Below are 21726 nucleotides of genomic sequence, written 5' to 3'. Positions count from 1 at the left end.
CTTTATCTTCATTCTTGGAGGATTTTTTTCACCGGAAACCAAATTGTGGGTTAACAGTTGTTTACTTTTCAACACTTTACAATGTCATGTCACTATCTTCTGGCATCTATGGCATTCTGATGAGAAATCTGCTGTCACCTGATTCATTGTTGCCCTCCAGGTAATGCATTTTCTCCAGCAGCTTCCAAGACGATTTTTTAAAATTGTCCTTAATGCAGTAACTTGCACGTGTTTGGTCTTGAATTTCTTTGGATTTATCCAGTTTGAGTCTTGCCATGCTTCTTGAGTCCACAGATAAATAAATGTCTTTTGCCAAACTTGGGAACCGGGTAGCCATTGTTCCCTCAAATATTTATTCAGCACTTGATTCCTTCCTTTCCTCTTCTCCTGGGACTCTGGTGACATGAATGTTACATCTTTTGTTGGTGGTTCACATGCCCTTGAGGATTTTTTTTTCTCTCTATTGTTCAAGTTAGATAATTCCTATTGACCTTCAAGTATAATTCCAGTACCTGTGCCATTGTCTTGTTGATATCTGCTGATGGCCTTTTCCATGCAGTTTGACGTTTTTCTCATTCTTTGTATGTCCTGTTATTTGAATTACATGCTAAACATTTTGAATTTTATATATTTGTGTCTTATTGAATCTGATGGAAGTTGTTGATATTTTGATTTAGGCTTGGACCACAAATTCCAACCTATGGGCATAGTTTCCCATGTCATTTCAATTTTCAAAGTCCTTGCACTGCTATTAGGATCTGTCCCACACGTGTGTCACTCGGTGATAAGTATGGGACCTTGGCCATGGTCTATCTGTTAGTTCAATTCTCACAGTCTTCAGTTTGCTGATTAGAGTCAGACTCCTGAATCCATAGTTTAGGATGAGCCCATATATTCGTAAACAACTTTACGGAGGTGCTTTCTCAAGTTTCTCCTCTGCAATCTCCCTGGCACTTTTCAGTTTCCTTGAGTTCCTTTTTTTTGGATCCTCTGGCCTGATAGCTGGTCATTGGTTACCCTTTCTGTCACACATACTTGTGACTGCACCCACGTCTGGGCCCAAGTGGCAAGAGGAAAGAGAAAAATCAAATGCAATGGAGAGGTTGCTCCACTCTCTCGGGATCACACTCTACCTCTGAGAGAAGAAGATGCTCTTCCCTCTGAGTTTTGGCTCTGCGAGCTCTAGTTGTAGGCTCAACCACTGCCAGCACGGGAATGCTTGGGGGACCCAGTGGGAGAGGACCAAGAGAAGGGGAAAAAAACAGGCAAAAAAGGGGATTCCACACTGTCTCCAAGTACTAGGAGCTCCCTTTCCCCTCTCCTCAAGGACTAGAAGGTTCCTCCTGGAGCATGGTCTGCACTTGAGGGCTCTCTTTGGGTGTTCAGGCTGGACTGTGTTTACACCACAGTGTAAACCAGGGCATGCTAGAATGGAAAAAATGATCAACTTCAACCATTTTGGTGGTACTTCAAATTCTAGTCTTTTTCCACAACCCACCTGTTATTAATTTCTTTTCAGAGTCCTCAAGTAACTGCTCTATGCATTCTGTCAAGATTGTATTAATGTGTTCAATACAATTGTGAGATACAAGGTGAAGTGTGCCTATTCCATCTTACCTGGAATAAGAACCTTAAAACATGCATTTTTTTATTCATTTAATACCTATCATAAAGTCTTATACTGTACTTTGAGAATCAATAGTCAAAAGCAAGGTGGCACAATTTCCCATTTTTTTAAAGAAAAGAATAATTATAGTTTTATCAGTCTTTTCATCCTGACACAGTTTCCATTAATTAAAAACTTGTGACTTAAGGTCTTAGATTCTCTAAGCATCTTTTAAAAATCATATACCTGGATGATATTACTTTAGCTCTTTGTTGAAATGTGCTCAAGACAGTGATTAAAAACAGACTTTGGTTTTTATCCAAAGCTGAGAAAAGAAAAAGTAATCTAAAGTTTGCTTTGTTATCTTTTGTGACTCTACTTTGGAAGACATTGTCCATTTAATTCAACATTGTTTAAATAAAACATTCCTCTTTAGATTTCATGTAAAGAAAAGGTTCATCACTTCTTAGGAACACACATGCTTCTTATATGACTCAGGTATTCTGTTTGTCCTATCTTTCAGGAATATCAGAACATCATATAGTCATCTGAATTATATATATTATATAATTATACAGTACATATATATGTATATATGAATTAAATGTGAATATAACATATGGAATTATGTGATAAAGACTTTACACCAGCTATTACACAAATGCTTCAACAAGCAGTTGCAAACACAGTTGACACAAATTAGACCATCTCAGCATAGAAATAGAAGACATAAAGAAGAACCAAACAGAAGCACACGTACACACACACATACACACACCAGATAGATGTTTGCTGCAGCCTTAGGAAAAGAAACCTAGAAACAACATAATTGTCCAAAGTTATAAAATGATTCAGTCAATAGTAGCACACCTATATAAAAAATATTTTGTAGTCAATATGAAATGGTGTTTTAAAAGTATTAGTTTTCACCAGGACCAAGGGATATTGAAGAAATGGATACAGCTTTTGTTTGGTACGATGAAAAAGTTCTGGAAATAGGTAATGGAAATGATTACATGACATTGTAAATGTACTTAATGCCACTGAACTGCATACTTGAAATGTTAAGATGGTAAATTTTACATTATGTATATTTAACCACACTAAAAAAGAATATTTTGTGGTATAGGAAAACATTTATGGGAATTTATGTCTATGGATTCCCCATAGATAAGTAATTAATTTTTTTCTTCTGTTTAAATAAAATAGAATACACTTATAAAGATGCTATGTTTAAAATGAGGATGTTTGTATTCATTTTGTAGAAAATCCATTCCTAGTTTTTCTTTCCATTAGAATAGTCTGATTCACATTCACAGGTGATATGGATCAGAATCATTAGAAGAGATTAAAAATAAAATCTAAGGATTCCCAGGTCCATCTACCTCATATTTGCTTAATCATATTTCCAGGGGAAGCCTTGTTTTTATTTTAAAATTATGAAAAAAAAGAAAATCTACGATTGATTTTAATGTATGTCTCTGAGAAAGAACTATTCTTTTAGATTATAGGTAGTCTCTAAATTAAGGACTGAGAGGAAATAATAATTATAGCATAATCCTAAATGTGTCCAAGGAAGGAGAAAATAGGCACATAAACTAAACATACACAGAGATTTACAGAGAAGTTATCAGCAGAAATCTTATGGCCACAGATGCAGCTGATCTTCCTGATCTAAAAGAGTGTAGCTTTGCAACTACTGCAGCTGTATGACTGGCTTATTTTGATTTAACCTTTTCCTTACCTTAAGGGGTTGAAATAAATCAGGCTGAGCCTTAATAAAATCAGGTCCAGGGACTAAGACGTTTGAGCAATAGTTCAGTTGGCCTGAACAGTCTTTCTTCTTGCTCAGTATGAAATACTGGGCCCACCTCCATCAGTTTTCATCATATCAAGTGCTTTCTCTTGGTGTCAATCACTTCCATCAGATGAGTGTGAACCATTTCCCAATGTTCTAATGAAAAGTCCAACCCGGTTTTCCCAAATAGTGTATCTCTGTAACTTTTATGTTTACACCTAAAGTGGTTGGTGAACTCCAGGCTTAGTTTTCCCCTCTCCTACTAGATGACAGAATCCCACATGGCACAGACTGAAGGTTGACTGGCTTAGTAAATCCTAGTTCTCTTGCACTGGTTTCTGACGTTATTCACTAAACATGCTTGACAGAGCTGCTATAACATGCAGGCTGGAAAAATGTCCTTTAGAAAGAAACATTTTTGGAAAGGAAGAGGACTCTGTGAGTGAGTTAAAGTTCATGGACATAGAACTTGGAGGGTAACTGGCTGGTCATGTTCTCTTCCAAAACACTTCCCAAGTTTAGGTGCTGGAGAGCCGGCCATTTAGGAAAGGTTCCAAGACCCAAACCGAACGATACTTTTTGTGCTTGGTATTTTCCATTTGTCCCTCTGGACTCAGGCTCCTGGGAGGCTGATCTTCACAGATCCCATCAACAGGGCCTCTTGCCCTCTGACTATTGAGTGCAGCCAGTCGGGGCACTGTCAGGAGACCTGCGAGGGAGGTCATGATGTTTATTTTGCATCTTCCTTCCTTGTGGCTCCATTGTTCCGGCCTCTACCGTTTGGTTGTGTCCTCTAGGAATGCCACCCCTCCCATCAGGCAGCTGTCAAGTAGTTCAGGTGCCCCTCCCGGGCCTGGATGCTCTGGTCCTGTCTCCTTGACCCTTCAAGCTTGAGCCAGTGCAGCCCCCCCACCCCACCCCACCCCCGTAGCTAAGCACAGGCTCTGTGCCAGCCCTTGCTGCTTCCCCTTAGCCCTGCCCACACTTCCACAAGCACCTCTGTGCCTGCATTAAATTTTCCTCACCTATCCCACGGGAAGGAGCCACGTGGGTCCTTCCAAGTCCCTGAGCCACACTTCTCTTGATGTGAAGCAACTTTTTTCCTATTATGCCTTCCCTGAAGAGCTGAGCACACTGTCTGGGAGCCGAATGGTAGTGATGGCTTCAAGATGAGGCCTCTTTACAGGATCTTGGGGGAGGAGGAATGCTTCGCAGCAAAAGAAAAGCATGTGAAGCCAGATGGATGCGTGGAAGTCAATCAACGTGCCTAAAAAGCATGATGCCAGTGCTCACCCCCACTGATCTTCCTGATCTAAAAGAGTGTAGCTTTGTGACTACTGGCCACTGATGGTTTCTATTCAAAGCTTACACCAACATCCAGTCACCTGAACACCCGACCTGAGAAGACTGTAGTTCTGATTTTGGTCACCAACAGAGTGTGTGCTATTTGGGAAGCACCCTGTTACTCAAGTCTGCAGACTCATCTCATTGAACCTTCCCAACACCCCGTGCAGCAGATATTATTACCACTCTACAGAGAAAAGCAAGCTCAGAAAGGTCAGACAACTCGTCCAGCATATACAGCAGGCAGCAGAACCAGCATTCAGATACAAGCCTGAGGCTCTGAAGGTGCAGACAGCGTTACTTTAGAGACAAAAGCCTTTGGCTGGGTCCTGGCTTTCCGGCTCTGGTTGGGTGACTTTGAGCACCTTACCTAACTTTTCTGAGCCTCACTCTCCTCATCCACAAAGAGGATGAAAAAGTTTCTGCCTTACAGGTTAATTGTGACCATCAAAGAAATAACCTGGAGGAGGTAAGAATTTTTAAAACTCAGAAGGGCTGTTAAAAATGTGATTCATTCCATTGGTTGCCTTTTTCCTAATTTCCCTCCACCTTGGAGGCGGTGAACCTGATTTCAGTTTCCATTACTATTTCCATGAGAAATCCAAAAACAGGCTAGTGAGGTTTGACTTCTCAAAAGTCACGGCAACAGTAAAAACGATAGCAGTAAAAGCAATAATAACTATGCTTCTAAAAATGACTCACATTTGTTGACCACTTACCCCATGGCAGGCACTATACTTGGATTATCTCACTGAATCCTCACACCTACTCTGTGGGTAGACATCACTACCATTTTCTTGGATGAGCAAACCAAGGTACAGAGACTTTAACTAACTTGCCCCAAATCACACTGTTAAGAGGGGGGATTTGAATTCACCTTGGTCTCTAGAGCTGTACTTTCTAATACAGTGATTGCTAATCACACGTCACATAGCACTTGAAATGTGCCCAGTCTGAGGTGAGGTTTACCTGTGAGGGTAAACACATGCTGTATTTTGAAAACCTAATATGAAAAAAGATCGGAAGTGATTGCACATTATATACTGATTACGTATTTTGGATATACTGGTTTAAAATACATTATTTGAATGAAATGCAATTCTTTCTTTTTACTTCTGAAAATGTGTCTACCACAGAATTTAAAATTACATATATGGCTTGCATTATCTGTCCACTGGACAGCTCTGCAGCAAAGCAGGAGGTCCAAGGTACCTCCTGGGCCTTTGCTGGGCCTTTTTCTAAAACTGCACTACCTGCAGCAGTAACACAGAAAAGCAGACCTTCGCTTTTGGTAACATTTACTGGGAGCAAGGGTGCAGGAAGGAAGCAAACCCATGTTTTGTGGCATTGAGAAGGCCACAGCTTTGCAGGTCTGTCTTTACCAAGAGAGGGATTTGCTTTGTGGTGCTGTAGCATGTGCTTCTCTAAATATTCTGATGGTTGAATCCAGCCTGAAAGCAAACATTTCAAAGCCTTTGGCAGACGCAGTTTAGAGAGAGGCTTCCAAGCCATCAGGCCCACAGATGATGTTTACTTCTTGTGACATAATAGTAGAGTCAAATTTTATTTCATAGCAGTTACTTTCATGTCCTGAGAATAGAAAAATCCCTTCAGATGACCGAAACACCCTGCCCAGCCCAAATCCCATTAAACAGATCTGTGCTTGTGGAGAACAGCAATTCTTTTCTCCAGTCAAGACAGGTCCTTTAACCTCCTGAGACACTTCTTGTCTTAGCAGAGGGAGTGTGCACGCACACGTGTGTTTAAGCAGATTGATTATGGTTAAGTTCAGAGGTATGCCACCAAGTCCAGGAGAGCCCAGTGCCCGCCCACAAATGCTTGACACGGGACAAAGACTATTAGAAACAAGAAGCAGTGTTGCCACGCACAAAGGGCTTGGCACTTTCCACAGTCCTTCTGTGTCCGTGATTTCACTGTGCCACCTCCCCCACAACTTGGGACAGGGGAAATGAGGAAACTGAGGCAGGCAGCATTCCAGCTCAGCACTGGAGAAAAAGGAAAAGACTTCGGATCAGCAGCCTGGCACTTAAATTACTGAGGCTCTGCTTTTCTAGCTGTGTGACCCTGGGCGAGTTACTGAACTTCTCTCTGAGTCTGCTTTGACTTACTCGTAAAATGTGGTTAATGCAGACTCAAAAGGCTATACATTATATGATTTCATTTATATGACATTTTAGAAGAAGCAGGACTACAGGGACGGAATCAGTGGTTGTAGTTTCTAGGGCTTAGAGCTGTGTAGGGGGAAGGCTATCTACAAAGATTTAGCAGCAGGGAAAGTTTTGAGGTGACTGTAATCTTCATGGTGGTGATTTCATAGAACTAACAGTACAGGAAAAAAAGTGTACTTTACTGAATGTTCATGAAAATATATAAATACTTATATGACAAAAGTAAAAAAACAAAAAACTGGGCCAATAAAAATGCTTCTCTCTCAGGGCTGTTGTGGCACTGGCATTGACGCAGTTGGCAGCGGAGGGGCAGTGGGGACTATTTCTTCGTATTCCTGACTTGGTATTTCTAGGTTTGCAGCTGCTAATTAGAAGTATAGGAAATGGAACCAACCAAATTTAATTTCAACTCTTAAAACTGGTGAAAAGGAAATAGGAAAAAATCCAGGATTCTAAATGGAATGTTGATGTGGCGACAGTTAGAAACTGGCTGGTGATAACAAATGGGGGGACTCATCCACACATGCGTCTGTACGGTAGGTTTATCAGTAAGAGAGCTCGAACACCTGTGTCCTCTCCGCTTGCCCATTTTAGCTTCCACTCAGAGCCCCCTAGCCTGCCCTACCGACTCGAAACTTTCTCAGCGAGTTTCAGGCAGATCTACTTGTTCCCTGGCTATTTGTTTCCGGCACACCGCCAGCTGGCTTGATCTGCCTACTGCTACAGAAAACAAATCCCTCCTCCATTTCTCCTGTGTCACAGGCCTAACAAATAAACTACTGTCTCAGTTTTACACCGATTCCTCCGAGCAACCCAGCTCTTGCCATGGGGAATGCATTCTGCAGGCTATTCTTTTTTTTTTTTAAAAGATGCAATGTGACTAACTGGCAACAGTGTGGTCCTCCGAGCAGGCAAAGGGTATTTTTAGCTGCTAGGTTTTCATTAATGACACTGGCTGCTATTGGGGATTGCTCTTGGTTTCTTCTGTCCTGTGAAGGGGAGCATGTGGCTCTGAAATGTAATTAAAGTTGTTTGAAGGGTCCCAGCTCTGGTTCTTGGGGATTTCACAGTCACGTCTTCATTTTTAGGATGCTCTGAATTTTAGTGCTTGTGGTGGTGCAAAGAAAGAAGCGATTTTCCTTCTCTCCCCACAGCTTGAGTTCTTCTCTGCCTTTGCTTTGTGGTCTCTTGCCCCACCCACTTCTTTTAAGAAGGTGGTCATCCGTGCACAAAAAGGAGACTTGTAAGGCTCAAGCATCCTTTCCTCTGAAAGGGAGTTGGGGATTTGGACTTGTTCTGGTGACCTCAGAGGACAAAAACTTAAAGGGAGCGGGATATGGAAGCTTCTAATGAGAAGTGCCCTCAAACGCCCTGCCATGCAGTGATCTCCTTGTCAACAGAGGCATTCAAGAGGAAACTGCACCGCCACTTACTGAAGATCCTTGAGAGACTTTTGCAGCCCAGAGGAGTTGGTGGTGATTTCAAATTTCCCCCAAGCTCAAGAGTCCATGAATCCACATGACTGCTTACTTTGAAAAGCAAGATGCTGATTCAGGGAGGGTGTGGAATCGAAGTCCTTGAAATTAGTTAACACAGTACTGGGCTGGATAAATTTTGTCTGTGCCTCTGAGGCTCTACTTTATACCTTCTAGATTCTCCTGTGTTCCTGGAGGTTGACATACATATAATTTACATCCACAGCCTTCTGGTCCCACGGGGACCCAGGAAGGTGACAGTGGAGGGAGGAGAGAGAGGTCGGGTTCTATTCACCCAGCTCTCCCACTACGAATCTGAGCCACCCTGGATGTATTCGTTGGACAAAGGGAGCTGTCTGTCTGTCTCTGTTCCACTTCCTCCTCATGTCCTTTCAGGCCCTGTGACAATTCTCCTATGACCACACTGAGAGGTGCCCTACCTGCTGCCACTTCTCTACACCCGCCTGCGCCTTTGCAAACCGGCCCTCTGTGATGCTCTCCTCGGCTGATTGCTTGAGCAGGCCACCTCCTTTTGGACAAGACCCTGACTGACACAAATAAACACCTACTCTGTGCAACAGCAGAGGTGACATAATTCTTGCTCTCAAGTGTTTTCTAGGGTAGTTATGGAGATAAGGTGACTCTCCTGGGGGAAAAATGACCACCTTTTGTTGTGGTGGCTGTTGACTACATGAACTCTCGGAGCCCTAGGAGACGAGACCTGCACGTAGATAGGAACTAACAAAACCAAACTCAGCTAAAAAGAAAACCGACTGACTCTTACATGAATTCAATCAAGCAGCTGTCTTATTTTTTGGCTTTCTGACAAACCAGATTGACCGAATGTTCCTTTTGGACTAGTTGTTTTGGCGCAGGGTTCAGACGTGGCCTTGGCAGCCTCTGGGTAATGACGAGGCTAACTTTGGAGGAATGACACACAGCGGGAACGGGTGGTTTCTGGCAGCCGCAGGGTGACCTGGGAGGGTCAGGATCAGAACACACATGTTGGGGCTGAACCCTAGGATACGGCAAGGAGACCGCCCGGTGGGACCCCTACAGCTGCCTGACCATGAAGTGGAACGAGGCTGAATTCCCTCATAAGGGAAGCACCTGCAGAACTGTTAACAGGAACAGAAGGTCAATGTCCCTTCCCAGAGCACAGCCGGGAAGAAAAATGCACTCCTGTGTTCATGTAGAGGCACGTGAAGCCGCACGAGGCATCTCACCTGCACCCCGGTTTATGAAACTGGACAATGTGCTTTATGCGTAGTTGGAGCACAAAATCTTGTACCTGGATAGCTTTGATTTTTCTGTCAAGCTCTCTCAGTTTTCTGCTAGGTTGAAATCTATCAAGTCAGGGGCTTTGTTACATTTGTTCACTTTATCTCCAGGTCTTATCCCAGTATTTGACACACAGAAACTGTTTAAGAAACAGTTGTGGAATGAAGGTAGAATCGAAGTGTCTTCCTTCGCTTGTGAGGTCACATTCCTCTTACCCATCAAACTGTATGATGCCGACACCCCATTCCTCATCAGGGTTTCTAAGGAGTTCTCCCTCCTGGGAAAACCTGGTGTTCACTGGCATAGGGGGTCATTCTTGTTAATTGTCCTCTACAGTGAAATCCCTTGAAAATATCATCAGTCTGCACATGAAGCTCATATATTGTATTACTGTTTTTATCATTGTTACCACATAATATGGCTCTTGGAAGCAAGAAGGTAAAGATGATTCCATGTTTCTAGACCTGAAACATGGAGTAGCTTTGGGTCACTGATAAACATTTTTTGGTTACTAAGACACAGCATATTGCTGGCTGGGGATCAGTCCTGTTGTGTCTCAGAAGTGGGGAACTGAAGCCTTGCTTTCCTTTCGTTACATTCATCACATCCTGTTCTACCCATTCTAGAAGTTCACCAGCCCCTTCTTCCATAATTACTTTCTATCCCTTAAAACTTGCAACCTAACTATTTTCTCCATAGCATTTATGATCACCTGAAATCATTTACTATGTGTCTTCTTTCTCTTTCTCTGGAAATGAAGCTCCCTGAGGGCAGGGACAGCTGTATCCTGGCAACTAGAATGGGCTGGGCATGTGGTAGGTGCTCAGTAAGTTTCGCTGAGTAAATGAATGAATCAATGACTGAGTCACATTACAGTATTGACTTTGGGGTGTAGACTTCCAATAATATACACACAGCTCTTGGTTTATGCAGCTCTTTTAATATATGGGTACTTATCCATTTGGATAAGGAGGGATTTCCAACTTCAGGCATGTATCATGCTTAGAACTAATATTACCCCATGTAAAACCTAATCCTGGCTTTGAGGTGAATCAGTGGGCAAGTCTGCCCCATCTCTTCTGGTGAATTCTTCTCTGGACACCCAGTCTCCTCCGATCTATTCTAGTTAGTTCAACAGAAATGCTGTATTAGGTAGAACCTCAGAAGTTAAAGGGTATTGCCATTTTTCTCTTACAAGTCCCCTTGGTCCCTAAGTCAGCGATGATCACTTGTCTACTGGACTCATTTCGCTATCTTTCTGGGCACACAGGGGGGCTACATGCCCTATTCTCACATGCAAGTAACTACAGCCATGTGACAGCCCTGCCCAATGTGGGCAGAAGCAAGGTCCATGAAAAGCTCCTGTTTTTCTTCCCGTTTGTCTAATAGATTCCGAGGATCTGGCAGGGGCCACAGGGGAGGATGGGCCCAAAAGAGAGAAGGGGTGTGTGTCTCTGATATGGTTCCCCTAAACATGAATCTTTACGTGAGTGAGAAATAAAATTATTTTATGGAGTCACTGAGCTGTTCAGATTTATCTGTTATGGCAGGGAGTTAGTTACGCTAACTGATACAGTTCCTACACAAATTTGTTCTCCACCTTGAAGAATTCTATGACCTTTGCAGGCCGGGAGACATGGGGAATGCTGGCCTTTCTCATATTACAATGAAGAGGGCTTACTTGCCTTGGATCTACTAACTCCAAAGGGCCACTCTGAGTTCTCCCCAAGAAAAGACTGTGACTGGATGATTCTACCCCTACTTAGCTTCTGGAAATGATTACATGGAAATTTTTGTCTCATTAAACTGGGACCTCACTAAAAATAAATAAACGTACAAATTTATAGTGAAGCACTTGCTGTGGGGCACAACTGAATGACATACAGTGAAAAGCACAGCATGTTTGGACCGAGAGCGACACAACCTGGTTCCGGCTTTTGTGGTTCTGCCCCCACTAACTGTGAGGACCCCCTGCTGCTCCCTCTGGACTTCAGGTGGGTATTGAAGGGATCAAAGAAGAGAAAATACTTTAAAATAGGCTTAGGTTCTGTAAACTGTAATGGGATAGGCAATTTGATTCAACAAACCTTAAGGAAGATTAGATGGAAGGGGTTGATTTAATGACGTATGACACAGTCCCTGATCTCTAGTATCTTCCAGTCCACTGGAGAGAATGGATACTTGAATAGCAAACTAGAACCCCTATTAGGACCAAGTGACAGCAAACCATTAGCAAATGTGGTCTGTGTGTGTAAAAGAAGTGGTTAACTTTCACCTTGAGAATGAGAATGTTCACTTTGAGAGTGTTCCTAATGTTCCTAAGATAAAGGGCAAAATTTCTTCATGACTTACAAGGTTGTATATGATCCACCTTCACCCCCACCAATGCTTTTTTGGCTCTGTCTCTTGTCATTCCATCAACAATATCCTATGTTGCAGCCATAGTCACCTATTTTGAGTTTTTAAACGTGTCATATCTCCTCTTCAAGTCTTTGGACCTTCCTTTATCAGCCCTCCTTCTATTATATAATGTGTAGTATTTCATGCTTTACCTCATCAGTCACTTCCTCTAAGTAGCCTTCTTCAATTCCCCTCATCCAGGTTAGATAACCTCTGTACCATTCAGCATGCTATTGGGCTATTGCTTATGAGTAATAAATGCTGAAATATAATGGTATTATCACATAATAAGAAATTTGGAGATATACAGATATGGAATTAGTTCTAAAATATAATAATGTCAAGTCTTGGAGTCGTCTGCAATTCTCTTGACTTTGCTTCATGGTCACAAGATAGCTCCTGCAGCTTTAAATCATGCCTTTTCACCAAACAACCTAGAGCAGTAAGGGAAGAAGACACCGCTCTGTGATGAGCTAGCTCTTCTAGGAAAGCCCTTCTCAGAATTCCTTTGAAGGCTATCCTTTTTAACTTCCTGACCAGAAGGGGCCCATATGTACATGCCATTTCTTCCATGCTTGCAGAGCCTCCCCCTGCCCCCATAAATGCTGGCCACTGTGGTGGGGGGATGGCTCTGAAAGCATGGAAGAAATTTGAAGGGCATGACTGTTGGTAGGCCACCAAGAGAGCCTTCCACTGCACTTTCACAGCCTGTAGGTTCCCCTACAGTCCATGACTACACCAGATGGAATTGTTTATTTGACATATCCCCAAGCCTACAGTCTTTGTTAGGGAAAGACAATTGTACTGAATGAATGAAAAAGAAGCATAAAGTTATTATCATTACTTCTAATAACAAGACAACAAATTGAAATCACTTCAGTCTGTAAGTAGCTGTTTCTACAACTCTTTACCGACTAGGGGCTGCCTGGTAAAAATCCTAACAGTAAGACCTCAACCCCAAGGGCTCCCAGTTATGCAAAAATAAAGCACAATTTTCAGTCTCTACTAGGTGGTCAGATGAGATGGGGATAGTGAAAGCAGAGAACTTGACAGCTGGTAGGAGCAGAGAGACTTAACTGGCCTGGCAGAGAACAAATAGGAAAGCATGTCACTTGGGAATCTTTTGGTGGTGAGAGACATAAAATTCAAATTAATTGACATAATAAGGAACACTTATTCTCTCAGAAGAGCAAGTCTCCAATACGGCAGTTCTGGGTTTCTTCTGCTTTGTGAGCCACAGCTTAGCTTCCTGGGGTTGCCACCCTAGCTCCAAGCTTTAGATCTACAATGCCCACAGTGGGACACATTTTCCTCATGCCTCTTTTAAGGGTGAAAACACCTTTTCCAGAAACCATCTTGCACATTTTTCTTTGTTTTTCCTTACGTGGCCCTGGGTTACATGCCCACCCATCATCCAGTCACTAGGGGGGATAATGGGATGACCGTGAATGAATTAAACCCAAGCAAGATTGATCCTTGTTACATGTTGCACCCCAGTAAAATTAGGGGCTCAAGGAACAAGCCAGAATTGGAATGGCTGGTGGACAAGCCACCAATGACATCTGTAACAAAGGGCAACCTTGGAACCAAGCAAATTCCAGCTTTGGAATGAGTAAGTCTCAGAAGGCTGAGTCTCAAACCACGCCTGGCAGCACACATGCCCTTCAAATGGAAGAACAGCTTAGATCGCAGTGTCTGTCACCTGGCTTCTTCCACTGCAGCGTCGTGTAGGGCTTCCTGTCCTTACTTCACAAAGGGAAGACATGGATAGTGTCTTCAGAATTCCTAGGACATGGATACAGAGTAATTTATTTCATTCACACTTCCCAGGAGTTTTGTGCCCCGAGCTACTCCAGGAGAGTAAGACACTGGCTCTCATGCTACTCCTATGATTTACATCTGGGCCCTGGCCTCCCACTTCATTGGAATCTGAGCGACACCTTCATTTCTCTCTCATCGCTTAGAGGACGACTTCTCTGGTCCGGACGTGGACATTTCTTTTGCTACTTTTAATGAATTTGCCTCCATTAAAAGCTTTTAAGCCGAGAGAAGCTGTTTTCCCATAAGGTGGGGGCCAAACAGTTTCGGAATGGGCCTCGGTCCAGATGGTCTGGAGGGACAGTTAGTGCTGTTTTATCTTCTATGACCCAAGGCATGGCTCAGCACAGGCCAGGAGCTCCTTCTGAACCAGAACTGTACCCTTGGACACTGAATTATTCTCCTGCCTGGTCATCTGTATCTTTTTTAAATTACATGTTTTGAGATTCTAAGTCAGAGGTCAGCAGACTATAGATTGTGGGCCAAATCTGGCCTGCCACTGTTTTTGTATATATAAAGTTTTATTGGGACACAGCCACACTCATTTGGTTCCACATTATCTATGGCTGTTTTTCAGTTACAATGGCAGAGTTGAACAGTTGCAACAGAGACTCTGTGGCCCACAAAGCCGGAAATATTTACTATCTGGCTCTTTACAGAAAAGTTTGCTGGCCTTTATCTTAGAGAGAAAGAGCAAGTGAGAAGCCAGAAGTCCATAAGCAAGGAAGATGTCCAAACTAACATAAATAAATGCTAAACAAAAGCTGCAGAGAAGTTAAAATGGATTCAGGTGGCTTGGAACTGGCCACATCGAAGCTAGGCCTTCGCAGACTCTGCTCAGCCCCTGATACATACATGGGCACTTCACGGGGAGCTGAAGCCATGCCACGTCTCCCTGGGAAGAAGCACTTCACTTCACAAGTGTTTGTGTTCCCAAATGTGAAACCTGGACGTGGTTTTCTAAACCATCCAGTTTAACTGCTCCGGTCGGGGTTTTGCAATCTGACACACACATCCATCAAAGCTGTTCCATGGAGTCTCTGCACTGGCTGTAAAACACTCAGCCACAGACCTCCTTGGTTTTCAAACAGAAGCCCAAGAAAGACCACAACAGAAACCTGTTTATACACTTCAGGTTTTCTTAGTAACATAAGGTGGACACCAGACAAGTCTTCATCACTAACTGTTAAGAACCGATTTCTGCTGCAACCTAAGGCAGACAGGGTTAGCTGCTTAGGGCTCTGGCTTCTTATCTTTTCTTGACCAAAAATGAAAAAAATAAAATAAAGTCATGGTGGGTAATAATTATGAAGCATTCTTATTTTAGACATAGCATCCTGCACTTTATATGCATTATCTCACCTAATCTTCACAACGATACTGTGAAGATATTATTACCATATTATCTCCTTCTTATAGATGAGGAAGGTGAGGCCCAGCAGTGTTTCTCAAACCCAGAAAGCTTGTGAAACCACAGATGCCTGCCCCTACAGATGCCTCTTCAGCCAGTTTGGAGTGAGGCCTGAGAATCTGCATTTCTTTTTTTTTTTTTTTAAATAATTATTTTTTATTGAAGGGTAGTTGACGCACAGTATTACATTACATTAGTTTCAAGTGTACAACACAGTGATAAAACATTTATATACATAATTCTAGGTTCCAGCTATCACCCTACCAAGCTGTTACAATATCTGGACTATATTCCTTATGCTATACATTACATCCCGGTTACTTATTTATTTTACCATTGGAAGTCTGTCCTTTTTTTTTTTTTTTTCTTTTGTGAGGGCATCTCTCATATTTATTGATCAAATGGTTGTTAACGACAATAAAATTCTGTATAGGGGAGTCAATGCTCAATGCACAATCATTAATCCACCCCAAGCCTAATTTTCGTCAGTCTCCAATCTTCTGAGGCATAACAAACAAGTTCTTACATGGAGAACAAATTCTTACATAATGAATAAGTTACATGGTGAACAGTACAAGGGGAGTCATCACAGAAACTTTCGGTTTTGCTCATGCATTATGAACTATAAACAGTCAGTTCAAATATGAATACTCATTTGGTTTTTATACTTGATTTATATGTGGATACCACATTTCTCTCTTTATTATTATTATTTTTAATAAAATGCTGAAGTGGTAAGTAGATACAAGATAAAGGTAGAAAATATAGTTTAGTGTTGTAAGAGAGCAAATGTAGATGATCAGGTGTGTGCCTGTAGACTATGTGTTAATCCAAGCTAGACAAGGGCAATAAAACATCCACGTATGCAGAAGATTTCTCTCAGAACAGGGGGGGTGAGGTTCTAAGCCTCACCTCTGTTGATCCCCAATTTCTCACCTGATGGCCCCCCTGCGACTGTGCCTGTCTTAGGTTGTTCCTCCCTTGAGGAATCTTACCCGTCTCTGGCTAACCAGTCATCTTCCGGGGCCACACAGGGAAATGTAAAGTTGGTAAGTGAGAGAGAAGCCTTATTGTTTGAAAAGGTTAGCTTTTTACTTCTTTGCATATTTATGCCCTGTGGCTTCTATGCCCAGCATTTGTCTTGAGGTATCTTTACCACTTGGAAGAATTATGATACTTGGTAAATTTGATATGAGGCACGAATTCTATTTAAGGGTTGTAATTAGGAAGGAAGAAGAAAAGCTATAGAAGTAGCAGGCGGAAGAAAACATGGGAAGATTGATTATTTCTTTGACAAATCTTCTTGTAGAGTAACTTCAGCATGTATAGGTTTTAAGCTACTACTTAAATTGCGCACACACATTAACATAATAAGAGTATAGTTACATAACCAAAGCATATCTGTAATTACCAGCCATCTCCAGTGAAACCAAGAAAACCAGTTAGGCACCTTAGGCATTTGTGAAAACTTATCTATGACATGGTGGATATTGTCCAACTGAACTTGAACAGTCTGAGAGAAATCAGACAAATTAAAACAACCCATTCCTGGGGAATGTTCACATCCCTTATGTTCTTTTAACAGTAAATAGTCTGTAGTTGTAAGATTTTGGAGCGCTACAATTTGCACTTCTCCTAATTCTTGGTTGAGTTCCAACAGTATAGATCCAGTCAAATTTGTTGTTTTACTGTATGCACAGGCCAGCTTAGATATCTCCTTCCTCATTCCCATGGGAAGTCCAGGAGCTGGTGGGATGAGTGCATCTACAGCTGTAGCAGTGCGTGGATCTTTGTTGGGGTTTTTTGATGATCATCTTCTGGCATGAGTCTTCCAGAGAGTGCTGATGTTGGAAGTTCTCTTTCATATCGTATCTTAGTTCATTTTCGGGGTAGCCCAATTAGGCTTTGATCCTCTGTATAAACACAAACAGACCCTTTGCCTACACTTTTATATGCCCTTTATACCCTTGTGTAGAACTCATTGGAGGTTACCACACAGGAACTGCCCTTTTTTTTTTTTGTTCTTTTTTGTTTTTTTTTTTTGTTTGTTTTTGGTATCACTAATCTATACTTAAATGACGAATATTATGTTTACTAGGCTCTCCCCTATACCAGGTCTCCCCTATAAACCCCTTTACAGTCACTGTCCATCAGCATAGCAAAATGTTGTAGAATCACTACTTGCCATCTCTGTGTTGTACAGCCCTCCCTTTTCTCCTACCCCCCCATGCATGTTAATCTTAATACCTCCCTACTTCTCCCCCCCTTATCCCTCCCTACCCACCCATCCTCCCCAGTCCCTTTCCCTTTGGTACCTGTTAGTCCATTCTTGAGTTCTGTGATTCTGCTGCTGTTTTGTTCCTTCAGTTTTTCCTTTGTTCTTATATTCCACAGATAAGTGAAATCATTTGGTATTTCTCTTTCTCCGCTTGGCTTGTTTCACTGAGCATAATACCCTCCAGCTCCATCCATGTTGCTGCAAATGATTAGATTTGCCCTTTTCTTATGGCTGAGTAGTATTCCATTGTGTATATGTACCACATCTTCTTTATCCATTCATCTATTGATGGACATTTAGGTTGCTTCCAATTCTTGGCTATTGTAAATAGTGCTGCGATAAACATAGGGGTGCATCTGTCTTTCTCAAACTTGATTGCTGTGTTCTTAGGGTAAATTCCTAGGAGGGCAATTCCTGGGTCAAATGGTAAGTCTGTTTTAAGCATTTTGATGTACCTCCATACTGCTTTCCACAATGGTTGAACAAGTTTACATTCCCACCAGCAGTGTAGGAGGGTTCCCCTTTCTCCACAGCTTCGCCAACATTTGTTGTTGTTTGTCTTTTGGATGGCAGCCATCCTTACTGGTGTGAGGTGATACCTCATTGTAGTTTTAATTTGCATTTCTCTGATAATTAGCGATGTGGAGCATCTTTTCATGTGTCTGTTGGCCATCTGTATTTCTTTTTTGGAGAACTGTCTGTTCAGTTCCTCTGCCCATTTTTTAATTGGGTTATTTGTTTTTTGTTTGTTGAGGCGTGTGAGCTCTTTATATATTCTGGATGTCAAGCCTTTATCGGATGTGTCATTTTCAAATATATTCTCCCATACTGTAGGGATCCTTTTTGTTCTATTGATGGTGTCTTTTGCTGTACAGAAGCTTTTCAGCTTAATATAGTCCCACTTACTCATTTTTGCTGTTGTTTTCCTTGCCCGGGGAGATTTGTTCAAGAAGAGGTCACTCATGTTTATGTCTAAGAGGTTTTTGCCTATGTTTTCTTCCAAGAGTTTAATGGTTTCATGGCTTACATTCAGGTCTTTGATCCATTTTGAGTTTACTTTTGTATATGGGGTTAGACAATGGTCCAGTTTCATTCTCCTACATGTAGCTGTCCAGTTTTGCCAGCACCACCTGTTGAAGAGACTGTCATTTCGCCATTGTATGTCCATGGCTCCTTTATCAAATATTAATTGACCATATATGTCTGGGTTAATGTCTGGATTCTCTAGTCTGTTCCATTGGTCTGTGGCTCTATTCTTGTGCCAGTACCAAATTGTCTTGATTACTATGGCTTTATAGTAGAGCTTGAAGTTGGGGAGTGAGATCCCCCCTACTTTATTCTTCTTTCTCAGGATTGCTTTGGCTATTCGGGGTCTTTGGTGTGTCCATATGAATTTTTGAATTATTTGTTCCAGTTCATTGAAGAATGTTGCTGGTAGTTTCATAGGGATTGCATCAAATCTGTATATTGCTTTCAGCAGGATGGCCATTTTGACGATATTAATTCTTCCTATTCACGAGCATGGGATGAGTTTCCATCTGTTAGTGTCCCCTTTAATTTCTCTTAAGAGTGACTTGTAGTTTTCAGAGTATAAGTCTTTCACTTCTTTGGTTAGGTTTATTCCTAGGTATTTTATTTTTTTTGATGCAATTGTGAATGGAGTTGTTTTCCTGATTTCTCTTTCTGTTGGTTCATTGTTAGTATATAGGAAAGCCACAGATTTCTGTGTGTTGATTTTGTATCCTGCAACTTTGCTGTATTCCAATATCAGTTCTAGTAGTTTTGGGGTGGAGTCTTTAGGGTTTTTTATGTACAGTATCATGTCATCTGCAAATAGTGACAGTTTAACTTCTTCTTTACCAATCTGGATTCCTTGTATTTCTTTATCTTGTCTGATTGCCGTGGCTAGGACCTCCAGTACTATGTTAAATAACAGTGGGGAGAGTGAGCATCCCTGTCTAGTTCCTGATCTCAGCGGAAATGCTTTCAGCTTCTCGCTGTTCAGTATAATGTTGGCTGTGGGTTTATCATACATGGCCTTTATTATGTTGAGGTACTTGCCCTCTATTCCCATTTTGCTGAGAGTTTTTAACATGAATGGATGTTGAACTTTGTCAAATGCTTTTTCAGCATCTATGGAGATGATCATGTGGTTTTTGTCTTTCTTTTTGTTGATGTGGTGGATGATGTTGATGGACTTTCGAATGTTGTACCATCCTTGCATCCCTTGGATGAATCCCACTTGGTCATGGTGTACTATCCTTTTGATGTATTTTTGAATTCGGTTTGCTAATATTTTGTTGAGTATTTTTGCATCTACGTTCATCAGGGATATTGGTCTGTAGTTTTCTTTTTTGGTGGGTTCTTTGCCTGGTTTTGGTATTAGGTTAGATTTGGTTAGATTCATAGAATGAGTTTGGGAGTATCCCCTCCTCCTCTATTTTTTGGAAAACTTTAAGGAGAATAGGTATTATGTCTTCCCTGTATGTCTGATAAAATTCCGAGGTAAATCCATCTGGCCCGGGGGTTTTGTTCTTTGGTAGTTTTTTGATTACCGCTTCAATTTCGTTGCTGGTAATTGGTCTGTTTAGATTTTCTGTTTCTTCCTGGGTCAATCTTGGAAGGTTGTATTTTTCTAGGAAGTTGTCCATTTCTCCTAGGTTTCCCAGCTTGTTAGCATATAGGTTTTCATAGTATTCTCCAATAATTCTTTGCATTTCCGTGGGGTCCGTCGTGATTTTTCCTTTCTCGTTTCTGATACTGTTGATTTGTGTTGACTCTCTTTTCTTCTTAATAAGTCTGGCTAGAGGCTTATCTATTTTGTTTATTTTCTCGAAGAACCAGCTCTTGGTTTCATTGATTTTTGCTATTGTTTTATTCTTCTCAATTTTATTTATTTCTTCTCTGATCTTTGTTATGTCCATCTTTCTGCTGACCTTAGGCCTCATCTGTTCTTCTTTTTCCAATTTCGATAATTGTGACATTAGACCATTCATTTGGGATTGCTCTTCCTTTTTTAAATATGCTTGGATTGCTATATACTTTCCTCTTAAGAGTGCTTTTGCTGTGTCCCACAGAAGTTGGGGCCTAGTGTTGTTGTTGTCATTTGTTTCCATATATTGCTGGATCTCCATTTTGATTTGGTCATTGATCCATTGATTATTTAGGAGCGTGTTGTTAAGCCTCCATGTGTTTGTGAGCCTCTTTGCTTTCTTTGTACAGTATATGTCTAGTTTTATGCCTTTGTGGTCTGAAAAGTTGGTTGGTAGGATTTCAATCTTTTGGAATTTTCTGAGGCTCTTTTTGTGGCCTAGTATGTGGTCTATTCTGGAGAATGTTCCATGTGCACTTGAGAAGAATGTATATCCCGCTGCTTTTGGATGTAGAGTTCTATAGATGTCTATTAGGTCCATCTGCTTTACTGTGTTGTTCAGTGCTTCCGTGTCCTTACTTATTTTCTGCCCAGTGGATCTATCCTTTGGGGTGAGTGGTGTGTTGAAGTCTCCTAGAATGAATGCATTGCAGTCTATATCCCCTTTTAGTTCTGTTAGTATTTGTTTCACATATGCTGGTGCTCCTGTGTTGGGTGCATATATATTTAGAATGGTTATATCCTCTTGTTTGACTGAGCCCTTTATCATTATGTAGTGTCCTTCTTTATCTCTTGTTACTTTCTTTGTTTTGAAGTCTATTTTGTCTGATATTAGTACTGCAACCCCTGCTTTCTTCTCACTGTTGTTTGCTTGAAATATGTTTTTCCATCCCTTGACTTTTAGTCTGTACATGTCTTTGGGTTTGAGGTGAGTTTCTTGTAAGCAGCATATAGATGGGTCTTGCTTTTTTATACATTCTGTTACTCTGTGTCTTTTGATTGGTGCATTCAACCCATTAACATTTAGGGTGACTATTGAAAGATATGTACTTATTGCCATTGCAGGCTTTAAATTCGTGGTTACCAAAGGTTCAAGGTTAGCCTCTTTAGTATCTTACTGCCTAACTTAGCTCGCTTATTGAGCTGTTATATACACTGTCTGGAGATTCTTTTCTTCTTTCCCTTCTTGTTCCTCCTCCTCGATTCTTCATATGTTGGGTGTTTTGTGCTGTGCTCTTTCTAGGAGTGCTCCCA

Source organism: Manis pentadactyla, chromosome 1 (genome assembly GCF_030020395.1).
Source record: "Manis pentadactyla isolate mManPen7 chromosome 1, mManPen7.hap1, whole genome shotgun sequence".
In the NCBI taxonomy this organism is placed as follows: Eukaryota; Metazoa; Chordata; class Mammalia; order Pholidota; family Manidae; genus Manis; species Manis pentadactyla.
This window is presented reverse-complemented; position numbering follows the sequence as displayed.